This window comes from Sus scrofa, chromosome 2 (assembly GCF_054392235.1).
Source record: "Sus scrofa isolate SSC_HxYL_T2T_F1_AM1 chromosome 2, Sscrofa_HxYL_maternal_Yorkshire_Landrace_v2.0, whole genome shotgun sequence".
Taxonomy (NCBI): domain Eukaryota; kingdom Metazoa; phylum Chordata; class Mammalia; order Artiodactyla; family Suidae; genus Sus; species Sus scrofa.
The window spans coordinates 161,270,001-161,284,632 of NC_139384.1; the positions used below are offsets into that span (position 1 = coordinate 161,270,001).

Here is a 14,632-nt window from a genome sequence, read left to right on the forward strand (position 1 = left end):
GGAAAGCTTCCCCCGACGTGCCGAGTTCCCGTCGGCTGCCTCTTCCCGTTCGCCCACCTCCCCCGAGCCCTCGCCCCTGTCCTTCTAGCAGTGACCTGGGACGTGCGAACTCGCCGTCTGTCTTTCTGTCCATCCGTCATTAAAAACAAACAGGCTCGTATGACGTTCGCGGCCCCTCTTCTTGCCACAGCCCAGCCTGGCGGCCTTTCTGTAGCGGAGTGGGCAGGATGGGCGGCCGGGCTCGTGACCTGAGATCAGCTGGTCCTCTCGCCGGAGCGGCGGGGCGGGAGCGAGGGAGGCCGCGTGGCTGGGTGGTTGGGAGCCCAGTCTGACCTTTGGATGTGGAAGATGTGGGATTGAATCCCCTTTCCAGCCCTTTTTCTAATTTTTGTCTTTGGTCTTTTTAGGGCCACACCCACGTGGCATATGGAGGTTCCCAGGCTGGGGGTCTCTTGGGAGCTGCAGCCGCCGGCCTGCACCACAGCCACAGCCACGCCAGATCCGAGCCGTGCTGCGACCTCCACCACGGCTCACGGCACCACCAGAAACTTAACCCACTGAACGAGGCCAGGCATTGAACCTACAACCTCATGGTTCCTAGTCGGATTCATTTCCGCTGTGCCACGACAGGAACTCCAGTTCTAGCACTTTCTAGCTGTGTGACCCTGGGCCGGTGTCTTCACCTCTCTGAGTGTCAGTTGCCGCATCTTCTCAGTGGAGCTTGTGGACACACCTGTCACACTGTGTGGGGACTTGACTAAGCTGCCTGTTTTCGTTCTCATCACGGTCGCGTCTCCCAAGGCGCGGGGGCAGCCGATCCCTGACAGGTAGGGCCTATCAGGTGCATGTTGGGTGTTTCTGGAGGGACGTTGGAGAGGGGCGGGCTGTCGGATCGATCTAGAGCTTAAAATAGCGTGGACGTGCCAGAACAACCATAAATAAATGGATTCCGGATGCTTTTAAATCTTGGCCTGCCCTCATCTCTGCTCATCTGCCCCAGACAGCTTCATCAGCGTTGACTGCCACGGCCCAGAGCCGCTTTCAAGAAGATCAGGTCTAGAAACGCAGGCTCTCTGGCGCGAGGCCTGCAGGTCAGGGATGGAGGTTGAGGACCAGGCAGTCCTGGCGTTTGTCGTGTGTGTGACGAGTTAAGCCGAGGGGATGAGGTGAGAGGGAAGGCGGGAACGAGTTAAGCCGAGGGGATGAGGTGAGAGGGAAGGCGGGACTTCCTGGGATGGGTGAGATGCTGGCAGAGATTGGGGTATTCACTTACGCTCCACGTTTGTTAACCACCTACTGTGTGCCGGGTGCCGGGGAGTCCGTGGCGAGCACTGATAAAATGCCCCTACAAATACACGTGTGTGGAGTTCCCTTCGCCGTGCAGCAGAAACGAACCCACTAGGAACCATGAGGTTGCAGGTTCAATCCCCGGCCTCGCTCAGTGGGGTAAGGATCCGGCGTTGCCGTGAGCTGTGGTGTGGGTCAGAGATGCGGCTCGGATTCAGCATTGCTGTGGCTGTGGTGTAGGCTGTCGGCTACAGCTCTGATTTGACCCCTGGCCTGGGAACCTTCATAGGCCGCGGGTGCAGCCCTAAAAGAACAAAAAAAAGACACACACAAAAATAAACCCAAATACCGTGTAATTACCAACTGTGTTACGCTCGCTCTGATGGCCCAGGGCCTCCAGGAGGCTGCGAGAGGGTGCCTCTGGGCTCCGCGTGTGGGCTGCAGGGCTCACGGAAAGCTGCTTCAAGGTAAAGAGTGAAGGCTGGGCCTGCGGGTGAGGAGACCCGGCCTCTGTGTGGGATGAGGTTCCAGGCAGAAGGAACAGCCCCTGCGAAGGGAGAGATCCTGGCAGGTGCCAGAGGTGGAGAGGGGGCCAGTGGGGCTGAGAGTCTGGCGGGGTGGGTTAGTCCTAGGAAACAGTGCTGGCAGGCAGGCAGGAGCCCAAGGACGTGGAATCTGACAGGCCTCTTGCAGGGTTTCAGTCTTTACCTGGGAGGAATCGGGGGCAAGCAGGGTTAATTTTTTTTTTTTTTTTTTTTTTTTTTTTTGGTCTTTTTAGGGCCGCTCCTGCGGCATATGGAGCTTCCCAGGCTAGGGGTCTAATCAGAGCTGTAGCCACTGGCCTATGCCACAGCCACAGCAACAAGGGATCCGAGCCGCATCTGCGACCTACACCGAAGCTCATGGCAACACCAGATCCTTAACCCACTGAGGGAGGCTGGGGATCGAAGCTGCGTCCTCATGGATGCCAGTCAGATCCATTTCCACTGAGCTATGGCAGGATCGCCCCAAGCAGGATTTAAAATTGGGTCTGGTAGGAGTTCCCGTTGTGGCTCAGCAGGTTCAGAAACCTGACTGGTATCCAGGAGGATGCAGGTTCAATCCCTGGCCTCACTCAGTGGGTTAAGGATCCAGCGTTGCCATGAGCTGTGGTGTTGGTTGCAGACGCAGCTTGGATCCCTTGTTGCTGTGGCTGTGGCCGTGGCCGGCAGCTGTAGCTCTCGTTTCAACCCATAGCCTGGGAACCTCCATATGCCTTGGATGCACCCCTAAAAAGCAAAAAAAAAAAAAAAAAAACCAACAAAAAAATAAACAGGATCCAGTAGGGTCCTGCCTGCATCTTAAAGACTTGGCTGTGGCTTCTCCGTGTCCAGCAGCCTGGAGAGGGCTGGCGTGGAAGCAGGAAGCTGTGGCCGCCAGCGGGGCGTGAGCTGATGGCGGTGTGGACTGGGTCAGTCTGAGCTTGAAGGGTTAACACAGTGGTTGGGTGTGAGCTCTACAAGCCCAGAGCGCTGGACCTTCTGCAGTTGCTTCAGGTCTGTGTAATCGTCTCAAGAATGGCCATTATCTTTTGAGCACTTCCTCTGTTCCAGACACAATGCAAGCCCTTCTCATTAAACCCTCCTAAGGCCCGGAAGGCTATTCTTATCCGCCATGTGACTGAGGCCCAGAGAGGTTAAATCATTCAGCCAAGATCACACAGCTCAGCGCCCCCATTGTCCAGCTCCTGGGTTGCCGGTCCCCTGGGTTGGTGTCTTCCAGTCCAGTTTGACCCGTCTCTTCCGGGCCCTCTGTGCCCGTGGCTCCAGTGATTCTTGGCGTTGTGTCTGCCGTGGTCACCAGAGTTGGATCAGAGCTGGGCTGGAAAGGCACTGTCTCGTGTGCTCCAAGGGGACACGGCCCGGTGGCTCCTGCTTCTCTCTCCCTCCCCGCCCCTGGCCTTGGACCTGAGCTGACACCACTGTGTCTCTGGGTGTCGCCTGCCTCTTGGGGATTCGGACAGGCCTTGTGGCCTGTTTTTGTTTTGCTTCTTTATTTCCTCCGCTCCCCCCTCGTCCCCGTCCGTGGCTGTCCCGCGGGGCCCTTTTCCTTGCTTCCCAGATGTGCGGGCAGGGCCTGGGGTGGAAGCAGAGGCCTCTTCCTCTGGCCTTTCGGGAGAAACTGGCAGTTTGGTGGCTGTTAGCGGCCAGGCCCTGGGCGACCCGCGCCGTCCCGCGTCCGGCTGGCGGCCGTCCCGTGCCCCGTACGCCTTGCTGTCTGCGGAGGCGGACTCTGGAGCTCAGAGGACTGAGGCGCTGAAGCCAAGGTCACCTGCTGCGTTCGTCTTGTGCTTTAAAATTTTTTGCTTCCCAAACGTTACCGCGTGTCTGGGTCACCCAGGGATCTTCTTAACACGCAGGTTCCGGTTCGGGAGGTCTCGGGGTTCAGCGTGAGACCCGCAGGACTGAACAAGCTCAGGCCAGGCTGACGCTGCTGGTCCATGGGCAGCTCCTTGAGAAGCAGGAGCCAGCAGCCGCCCCCGACATCACTGCAGACACGCTGCCCCCGCCACCTGCCGTCTTTCCCTGTCCCCGAAGTTGCTGATGCGACGCCTGAGGCTTTCTCCCCACGTCCGGGGCGTCACGGGCTGACCCCACGCGTCCCAAAGCCCACGTGACAGACCGTGGCCTCCAGGGCTGGCAGCCTGGGGGTATAGGACACTGAGGCTCCACCAAGGGGAGGCACCGGGGGCCGACCCCGTGCTGGCAGCGCGGAGGGCTCACGCACTAGCTCCTCGTCGGTGCCCTCTGGCCTCCGCTCAGGCCGCGGTCTTGGGCTTGGGGCTCTGCTCCTCCCTTCCGCTTGCTCTGTGACTGCGGGCAGGTCACGTCCCCTCTCGGCCCCTCGGCTGCCCCGTCCGAGACATGGCTGAGCCTTGCCCTGCCGTGAGGATAAAACCGGAGGGCGTCTGGTGGGCTGCACGGAGGCTGTCTGTGAGCCCCAGGACCCCCGTGCTGGCAGGGGGAGACGGCTGGCAGGTCACAGGAGTGACGCTGACTCCCACGTACGGCGGCTCTTGGCTGCCCTGGCGCTCCCGCTTCCGGCCTGGGTGGACGCCGGGCCTTGCCAGGTGGCCCTGCTTTCCTCGCTCAGGTGCCTCTCCGTCCACTGTCAGGGCCAGGCCGGGGCCCCCGTGGCAGTGCCAGCCCGTGGACACATCCTCGTGAGAAGAAGGGGCCGATTTGTGTGACACGGGCTCACCTTAGACACCCGATGAACACGCTTCTGCAGGAGGCAGCTTCACCCGTAGCAGGAGGGAGCCAGGGGGCCCCTGGTGACCATGTGACCAGGGAGGGCCTGCTGGGGCCAGCGCACGTCCGCTTCCCGCCAGCTTTATCTGGGGGCCCATGGGCCTGGCTTTCTCATCATCTGGCCACTGCGACCGATTTCCTTAAGGGGATCCGTGGATGCGGCAGGACAGCCCCGGGGGAGGGCAGCCTCGCAGGCCTAGAGCAGCGCGAGCCAGAGACGCCTAAACTGACCTGGGAAACCGGAGCTCTGCACCCCCCCCGACCCCCCGCAGAGATGTAGTGAGCGTCTCCTCGGTGCCAGACCCTGTGCCAGGCCCTGGATTCCACAGAGGGCAAGCCTGGACCACGGCCGCGGGCGGCTTGTCTTCTGCAGGGCAGACGTGCAGTCCCTGGGCTCATGCTGCGGATGGCACCCAGGGTGAGGACGTGACCCCCAGCGCCCTGAGGGCCTCGCTCACTGAGACGCACACTGGGGAAGGGGCCCAGCGCCTGGCGGGGCCATCGCCGGCCGAGAGCCCGAGCCGTCGGGGGCTCGTTGCAGAGGTGATGCCCCGGCCGGCGTCTGCAGCCTGGGGAGGCCGAGCCAGGAGAGGAGGGTTCGTGGGGACTTGGGGTGTTGTTAAGGGCGGTGACAAGTCAGGGAGGGCTTCTCCGAGAGTGAGCGGCACCCCTCGTCTCAGCTGTGGCCCCAGCTCCCTGGCAATGGTGGGCTGGCCCCAGCTCTGGCTCTCTCGGAGGCGGTCTACACCACAGCTTGTTGCCGAGGCATTCTGGGCCCGAGAGACTCTCCACATCCTGCTTAGTGAAGTCACGTGACTGCCCAAGTCTCAGCATCTTCGTCTGTAAAACGGGGGGCACCCCCTCTGCTGGGCTCTGAGTGGCGGGTAACACCTCTGCAGGAAGTGGATTCTTAATGGGTCAAATGAACCCTCTATGGCCTTCATTTTTTTATTTTTATCTTTTTTAAATCTTTTTGTCTTCTTAGGGCCGCATGGGTGGCATATGGAGGTTCCCAGGCTAGGGGTGTAATCGGAGCTGTAGCCACCGGCCTACACCACAGTCACAGCACCACGGGATCCGAGCTGCACCTGTGACCTACACCACAGCTCACGGCAACACCGGATCCTTAACCCACTGAGCAAGGCCAGGGTTTGAACTTGCAGCCTCATGGTTCCTAGTCGGAGTCGTTAACCACTGCGCCACGACAGGAACTCCAACATAGCCTTTAAATTGCCGGTGAAAGAGCGCGTTATGAGGAATAGCTTTGTGTGTGGGGGTTGGGGAATATATAGGATTCCTGTGCAAAGTGCCATGTCCCTGTATTTCTGATATGTAAGAAGGAAACAGAATTTGGCTCTTTGTGTGCTTGGTCTTCGCCAAGCGCTCCATGTTGAAATCGCTCCGGTTTTAAAGAGGAGGGCGGTGGGGCCACTGCGTGGGTTTGGGTTAATAAAAAGGGAAAACTTAATTCATGAACTGCCTCGTAATCCCTCCTGCTTCCCAGCCCAGGGCGCTGGCGGCTTGGGGGTGGCGCGCCCGCAGGGGTTCCCCAGGGAGCCCAGCGTGGGAAGCTCAGGCCCAGATGGCCCGGGAGGCCCTCCCAGCTCCCACGCTGTGCAGCGGCCCCGGCGGGGCAGTCGTGGGCTGAGCTCAGCTGAGTCACCTGTCCCTTGGCGGGCGGTGAGCCTTGGCTGACAAGCCGAGGCTCGTGTGGTGGTGGCTGAGCCCCGGCCTGGCTTCTGGGGGGAGCCGGCCTCAGCTACCCTTGGCGCCCCCAGCGCCCCGGGGGCCCCTCTGCTCAGGACCCCCGGGAGCCTGCCCCCCTGGGGCTGCCCTTCCCGAGCATGGGTGAGATGCTGCAGCTCCGCGGCACGTGGGCCCGGCTGCCCGCAGCCCGGGCGGCCTGGGCTGCAGACGTGAGTCTGCGCCTTGCTGGCCCGGCCCCTGTGACATTTCCTCAGATGCCACCAAGGGGCTCCCTGACCTTCGCTCGCCTGCCAGGAGCCCCGCTCGGCCTCTTTCTGGGTTATTTATAACAGTGTTAACAGGCAAAAGGGCTTCTCAGCCGAGCCCTGGCCCCGCTCCCTCGGGTCCCCTGCCAGCCTCGGCAGGAGTCACAGAAATCGAACCACAGGACGTGGCCGCTGGGGACCCCAGAGAACCTCCGGGGGTGCTGGGCGCTTTACTTTAGGTCCCTGGGACTCTTTAAAATTCAGTGTCACGTTATTGTGGGTGAAATACACGTACCGTAAAACCGGCCGTGTCGAAGTGCACCCGTTGCTGGTCTTGACCACATTCCCGGTTTCGTGCAGACGCCCCCCTCCCGCCCCCCGCATCTCACACAGCACTGGCTGACCTGTGCCAGCCCTGCCGCCCCGGCCCTGGGCCTTTGGATTTTGAGGAAACCGCACGCAATGTAGCTGAAAGGAAAAGCGTGCCAGGTCAGGGTCCCACAGCAGGAGTGGGTTCAGCGTCCCCCCACCGCCCCCAGGGCTGCCTTCCTTTTTGCCCAGGACTGGCCTCAGAACAGGCCGACCATGAACCGGCTTGCAGCTGCAGCCGAATCTACTCACTTAGCACACGTCACTCCTTTCATTATAGACCAGGCCAGTGTGTTGCAGCTCACCTCAAAACTGAATGCCGGAGCTCCCGTTGTGGCCCAGCAGGTTAAGACCCAGACTGTATCCCTGAGGACACGGGTTCTATCCCTGGCCTCGCTCAGTGGCGTAAGGATCCGGCGTTGCGGTGAGAGCTGTGGCGTGGCTGCAGATGCGGCTCGGATCCGGCGTGGCCGTGGCTGTGGTGCAGGCCGGCAGCTGCAGCTCTGTTTTGACCCCTAGCCTGGGAACCTCCACATGCACAGGTGCAGACCTCAAAAGAAAGGAAAAAACAGCAAAACCAAACCCCACACTGACTGCTGCTCACCCCTGGGTTGAACTTCTCTCCGGAAAAGAAATACTAGCAGTCCCTCACCCGGAGAAAGCACTGGAGACTTCTCCAGACACGTCAGTGGCCAGGCCTGGGATTCTCCGCAGCAGCCAGAGGGTGATGGCTTCCACTGTAGAGGCGTGGACACTCAGGCTCCAGAGGGACGGGGTGGAGGATCGGGGCTGACCCTGCTTTGGTCACCTGCTCATTCGGCAACTCTTTCATCCTCATTCAGCCAGGCGGCGAGTAGAGTGAGGCAAAGGCCCTCGGCCCAGGCACGAAATTTAAGGAGATGCCAAAAACTCAGTCATCAAGACAAATCATATTTTAATGCAACATTTAAAAGTTATGGTAGTAACCAGAGTTCTCGTCGAGGCTCAGCGGAAATGAATCTAAGAATCATGAGGTTGCGGGTTCCATCCCTGGCCTCGCCCCGTGGGTTCAGGATCCGGCGTTGCCGTGAGCTGAGGTGTAGGTCGCAGGTGCGGACTGGATCTGGCATTGCTGTGGCTGTGGGGTAGGCCGGCAGCTGCAGCTCCGATGAGACCCCTCGCCCGGGAGCCTCCATATGCCGCGGGTGCGGCCCTAAAAAGACGGGAAAACATCTGTACAAGTAACGGTAATAACCAGCGCCCAGACACCCCCTTGAACACAGTTCCAGATCTGTAAGGCAGGGGGCAGGCCCCGCAGAGCCTGAGAGGCACCCGAAGCAAAAGGAAGAGTCCTTCCACTGACCCTGCCTTCATTTAGAATTTTGATGTTTTGTTCGTCATCGATTTGGGGCCATGAATTTTGATGGTTTCGGCAATATTGCGTTCAAAATGACCTGCCTTGATTGCTGAGTGTTTTGGTGCCCAAGGCCATGCCCCCCGGCCACGGCTTCCCCGTGTCTGCGCCCCACTGGAAGAGGACCCGTCCCGGGCCCCAGGCCTCGAGTTGTCATACACCAGGGCCCTTCAGCCACTGCAGAGGGTGGCATTTGATCCCCACAGTCTATTTTTGTACCTGCCCTTCAGCAGCTGATAAAATGTTGCTCTGGGTAGAGGTGATGTGTTGAAATAGTGAGTGTCAGTGCCAGGTGCTTTGGGTGCTGGGCTGTCTGCATGCTTGACCTCTCGCAGGGGCGCAGAACCAGGGAGGAAAGGCGCTCTCGATGCTGTTTCCTCCGCAGAGTCGGCCCGAACTTGTAATCCCGACGTGGTGACCGAGGCTGCCAGGCGACCTGGCTGCGCCTTAGGACCGCACGGAACAAAGGGGCCATGTTGCCGCTCCTGCCCTCGGGTGCTGCCCTTGACGGTGGACACGGTGCTACCTGCGCAGCCCATTGTGTTTATCGAGCAGCTACTTTGTGCCGGTTGCTGGGGGAACAGCAGGGAAGAAGACAGGTGGCCCGACGCCGCTTCTGCCCGCGTGGAACCCCAGCCAGGGGAGGTGACGGCACACAAGGAGATGAAACACATGGGAGGAGTTCTAGAAGGAGGTTGGGGATGGGTGCACAGCCGTGTGACGATGGTGGCTTCACGCCACTGAAATACAGTAGAAAGGGAAATTAGAATGGAAATTTTATATTAGGGGCACTTTAGCACAATTTAAAAAAAATGCTGGAAACACAGGGGCGGGGTATCACAGCGAAACTACTAACTGAGGGACTCAGAGTAGGTGATGGGGCCTGGGCACCGCTTTAGGACACAGCGGGCAGGAAGGCCCGTCCGAGAGGGACGCTTCGTCTGGGATGCGGCGGATGAGACAGGACCAGCCAGGCGCAGGGGACAGGCGGAGTGTTCTAGGCGGAGGAGCTGCTGGCACAGGAGCCCCAAGGTGGAAACTCAAGCTGGACAGTAGTTCCGTGAGGGCGGCTGCTCTCCGGAGATGGAGAGAGGCTGAGGGACCCCTGCCGCGAGCACATCCGGAGCCAGGCGGCCCTGCCTCCGCCGTCTTGACACCTGGGTACCTGCTCGGCTCCGCAGTTTACGGAGCACTCTTCCAGCCACTCTCCTTTGAATTCAAGAGGCCCTTGAGTTCAAGTGCATAAAATTGACTGCACTTGCCGGCGGTCACAGTGTGCATGTGACACGCCCCCGAGCCACCTTCACTCACTGGATCGCTTGCTCTTGTCGAATTATGTTCCACCCTTTTATTGTTGTAAAATCAAAGAGGACACAGTACCGTCTTCCGGGGCCTGGGCAGCCTGTGTCCGCTGCACGACAGCCCGACAGGTGCCAGGTCTCTGTCGCTGCAGTGGGGAGGGGGGTTTGCTGATGGCGCCCTGCACAGCCACCTGCCAGGACAGCCAGGAGCTCCGCCGCCCCACCCCAGGCGACCTCACCGGGACACAGCTCGAGCCTTTGGGGATCTCTGTTGCAAACGGGGTTGCTTGGGGGCAACAGGGAAGAGAAACGGAGGTGCTGAGGGTAACACCTCTCCCAGGAGACCTTCCGCTTCAATTTCCTCATCTGCAAACACAAGAGTCTTCTCTAGAAGCATCTCTACAGGCTCTTCCAGCGCCTAAAGCCCTCTTCGTGCCCTGGGAGTCCATCGTCAGGCTCACTTGCTGCCCACAGTCCTTTCAGCTGATGAAGCGGGTGGGGGAGGGGAATTCCTTGGAAAACGTCAGTGGCAGCAGAGAATCGGAAAACGCAACACCGATCGTTGTTTTTGTTTGTTTGTTTGGCTGTGCTCTCAGGGATTGAGCCCATGGGTGCTCAGCAATGCCAGATCCTCAACCCCCTGTGCCGCAGGGGAACTCCCCGACATATTTATTTATATATATATATATTTTTTTTAAATGCAGCCATATGGCACGCGTGTTCATTATTGCCAGTCTTTGCGGCAGGACTGCTTGTGTAGCCAGCACTGAAATCCCAAACTCTCCTCCCGCCTGGTCCACACCCACGGCTCCTATTTCCAGACTGGGGACACTTTCAATTGGATTAAGCATTTAGGTTCTTGTCAGGCAATCTAAGTGCAGGCTTCTGCAGATGCTTTGCCAGCGTCTCCTCATCTTTTACTGTGAGCACACTCACACGTGATCTGACAGCAGAGCGTGCGTGTGTGTGTGTGTGTGTGTGTGTGTGTGTGTGTGAGAGAGAGAGAGAGAGAGAGAGAAACAGCTCTGCTTCAGGGAAGCCTTGCACCGCCTGCAGCTTCATTTCCATTGCAGTGTCTTCTTTTGGACCCAGTTTTCTGTGGCTGAACCATTTCATTAAAGTGTATAATTATAGTAACACATGGGTTTGGGAAGAAGCAGAATTGACGGCGAACAAACAAGCCAGCTGCTGGAAGCAGATGTGTAGGTGACTGGAGGGTCGCCTCTGAGCCTCTGGGGCACGGTGGGCCGTGGGAATGGGCCTTGTTACCTGGGTGGTTGCTTAGGGGAGCGTCTCTTGCACCAAAGGCTGGGGGGCCTGGTTGGGATTAGGTTTGATGGCAGGTGGCAGGAATCCTCCCCAACATCAACACGCTCCAGGTCGAGCCCCCCTCGCGCCAAGGCGGATGTCCGGGTGTCGGTCCGGATGCTGCAGGCGTAGGGACCCGACTTTGGCCGGCCTCTTGCCCGGCCATGCAGAGCGGGCTTCCCAAGGTCGCTGGTCGTCCTGGCTGGGTCTGGCCTGACCCGGGGGCCCAGTTCTGAGCACCCGGCGCGCTTTGCTCTCCAAGCTGGAGGAGCCCTCTCCCCAGACCTGGTGACCTTCTGCTGGATCTCCTTATGCCGCCCTGAGCGGGCAGCTGCGTGGCCGAGGCTTGGAGCCGCAGCGAAGAGGGCTGAGCTGCTATCACGCAGCCGATGCGTGGCGGGCCTGGGGCTGGGTGCTTCTGCGAGGAAGGGGCCTCCGTGATGCTTCGAGATGCTCGGCCCTGAGTGTTTTGGTGGGAGATCCTTTCAATGGTCTGCCTTTTCTCTGAGCTCAGTGTGTTTTGTTCTTTGAGGCTGAGGGCAGAGCCCCTGCGTTTTCTACTGATTCTTCCTGGAGCTGAATTTTGTGTCTCTGGCTCGTGAGTCTAACTTCAGAGGATGCTGTAGTATTTTTTTGAGGACTGAACTCATTTACTCTTCCTGCTGTTCTCCTGGAAGCCTCTTTAGGAGTTTTGTACTCATTTGGAAGACAGTGGAAAGATTAGACTGTTTTTGGATGTAGGAGAGAGAAATCAGTCACGACTTTTTCATTGATAGGTGACAAACTCCAGCTGGCAGTGTAGTCTGGAAAGGAAACTTAAGAGAATAATGGAGCACGAGGTCTGTTGGGTGGCTTCAGGCACAGCTGGATCCAGGTGTTTAAATTATTTTATCAGGGGTGCATCTGTCTTTGCTTCTTGACTCTGCATTCCCTGTGCTGGCTTCCTTCCCAGGCAGAAGCCGGGAGGCCTGTCGGCCTTTCCAGAATTAAATTCAGCCACCCGAGCGCCTTTGCCCAAACGCTCCAGCACAGCTGCGGTGTGCACCCTGACCCACCCCTGCACCAGTTGCTGGGCGAAGTCACTGGATGAAGCCCTTTGACTGGCCAGACTGTGCCTGCCTGGACCGCCTGGGTGGAGGGCGGCTGCCTTGCCCGGGGCAAATGAGTGGGTGGGAGGACCGGTGGGAGGAAGCCAGATGACAGGCCTGGAAGGAGCAAAAGGAAGACATCCCTTCAGTGAAATGGCTTTGGGGGCCTCCGTGGATGCCTGTCTCACGACCTTCCGAGGAGGCGAGGAGACACTCAGGGTCATAGGTCTGGGCCGGGCAGGGTCTCATGAAGTGGCAGCGGCTGCGCAGGACCCGTGTTGCGAGGGCCCGGAGCTCAGCGGGAGATAGAGCCATGGGTGGTTTGGGGGTGTCTGCCAGGGTGGGGGGGACCCCCCTGCCGGTGCCTGCCACTCTAGCAGATCTCACGGCCAGTGTGGCCGTTCCTGACCGTAACGGAAAAGGGAGCTTTCACCCCAGCCCATCAAATACAGATTCTTGCCAGGGAGCAGCCTCCAGGCTGGCGGAAGGGCGGCGTTCGGGTGTCCGAGCTGGTGGCGGAAGGTGCGAGGCCGGAGTGGGCAGGCCCGGGGAGGGCCAGCAGCCAGCGCGGTCTGGCTGTGAGGGCAGGTACGTCCGTCCAGGAGGAGCCATGGGCGATGATGCCGCCGGACCCGGGGCTGGTGGAGGGCGAAGGGGCCCCATGGAGCGAGCAGGAGCTTCGGGACTGTGGGGATGGGTCGGAGGATGAGCTCACGAAGCACTGACCTCACGCTGGGCCTTCCCAGCGCCCTGCCCCTCGAGACGGTGCCCTGAGGCCGGAGCTCTGGGGTCGCTTGGGCGTCACCTGTCAACGCCGGGTCTGGGGCCCCATTCAGGGGTGACCGTCTGTGTGCCAGGTGCCTGGCCTGCGCCGTGGGACCTGTCCCGGGACACCGCGGGGGAGGATTCCTTTCACTGTCCCGCTCGGTCCAGAGACGGTGGGGCGGCAAAAGTTGGGTCCCGACTCAGAGGAGCGGTGTTGGTCGCCGAGCCAGGGCCAGACCCGGGCCCCGGTCTAGGCCTCGTTCTCTCTGTCCCCATCTTCGGCTTCCCCTCTGAGAACGCATCTGTCCGCGCTGTCTAGATTCTCCCCGAAGCCTCGTGGGTCTCAGACGCTGGATGAAGACAGAATCGGGTCAGGTGCTTAAGCAAGAGGGTCGAGGGGCCGCCTGCTGGACACCGTCTTTTCTTCTGTCTTTTTGCCATTTCTTGGGCCGCTCCCGCGGCATCTGGAGGTTCCCAGGCTAGGGGTCGAATTGGAGCTGTAGCTGCCAGCCTACACCAGAGCCACAGCCACGCGGGATCCGAGCCGCGTCTGCAACGCACACCACAGCTCACAGCCACGCCGGATCCTTAACCCACGGAGCAAGGGCAGGGACTGAACCCGCAACCTCATGGTTCCTTGTCGGATTCGTCAACCACTGCACCACGATGGGAACTCCAACATTGTGTTTTCTGGAGGGGTCGGCGGTGACCCACGAAGGACGAGCAGGGCCGGAGCCCAGGTCCTCAGAGTGTGGCCACCCCTCCCCTCCGGCTTCCTTCCGGTGACTCCGAGGATGTGCTCTGGGCAGCTGCTGTGTGAGGCCACGTGCTGATTGTTGTCAGGAAAGCGGAGCCACCGATTTTTCTGGAAGGTGTCTTCTTTCTTAAGCAGGGAATCGAGTTCCAGCAAGTGAGTTGGCCGAAGCACCGAGCCTCTGCGAGCAGGGCTGTGGTGTCGCGGTTCAGATCAGGGCTGTGTCTGGCTGGAGGTGGAGGCACGGGAGGCTCAGCAGCCGGTGGGGAGCCCCCGGCCAAAGGGGAACGGACCTGGGGGGCCTGGGGGGCTGTGCACACGCCCCGCCCGTCGCCGTTCAGCTGCAGACTAGTTCAGCTGCAGACTAGCCCGTGCCGGGGCCTTTCTCATGCAAAGCGCCGTCTCCCCACCTGTAAATGGGAGGAAGTGGGTTTGAAGCTTTCAGAATCAGGGGGTTTGGCTGCGGAACGAAGAGTGTGGATTCAGCCTTACATTTTGCTGGGGCCCTGGGTCCTTCCAGGGGAAACGGAAAGAGGGGGGTCGGGGTCCTCGCCCCGGTACCTCGGGAGGCCGTATTGGAGAGAGGGTCTTTGCAGAGGCCGTCGAGGTAACACGAGGCCGTTCGCGTGGGCCCTCATCTCGGGGGAAATGCGACACAGAGCCAGGCACGCATGGAGAGAAAACCATGGGAAGCCAGCCCTCCGCCAGCTCCAGAGAGGCCTGGAAGGAGCCAGCCCTGCCAGCATCTTTTTTTTTTCTTCTCATCTTTTTGGGGCTGCACCTGCAGCATCTGGAGGTTCCTAGGCTAGGGGTCGAATTGGAGCTGTGGCCACGCCAGAAATGAGCTGCGACTGTACCCTACACCACAGCTCACAGCAACACCTGAACCTGAACGCATTGAGCAAGGCCAGGGATCAAACCTGCGTCCTCATGGATACCAGTGGGATTTGTTTCTGCTGAGCCATGATGGGAGCTCCCCTGCCAGCGTCTTATCTCAGACATCCAGCCTCCAGAGCCAGGAGGCAAAATATTTCTGCTGTTTAAGCCACACAGTCTGTGGTGCTTCGCAACGGCAGCCCCGGCCAACTGGGCAAGGGACTGCGTCTCTAAGTGGGGACAGTGATG

General features: G+C 59.8%; 1 protein-coding gene across 7 annotated transcripts in view; it reads left to right on the forward strand.

The window, feature by feature from the left end:
• Positions 1-14,632, forward strand: part of PPARGC1B (PPARG coactivator 1 beta) — a 101,897-nt gene that overhangs the window by 52,315 nt on the left and 34,950 nt on the right. The gene's annotated exons all lie outside the window — the stretch shown is intronic.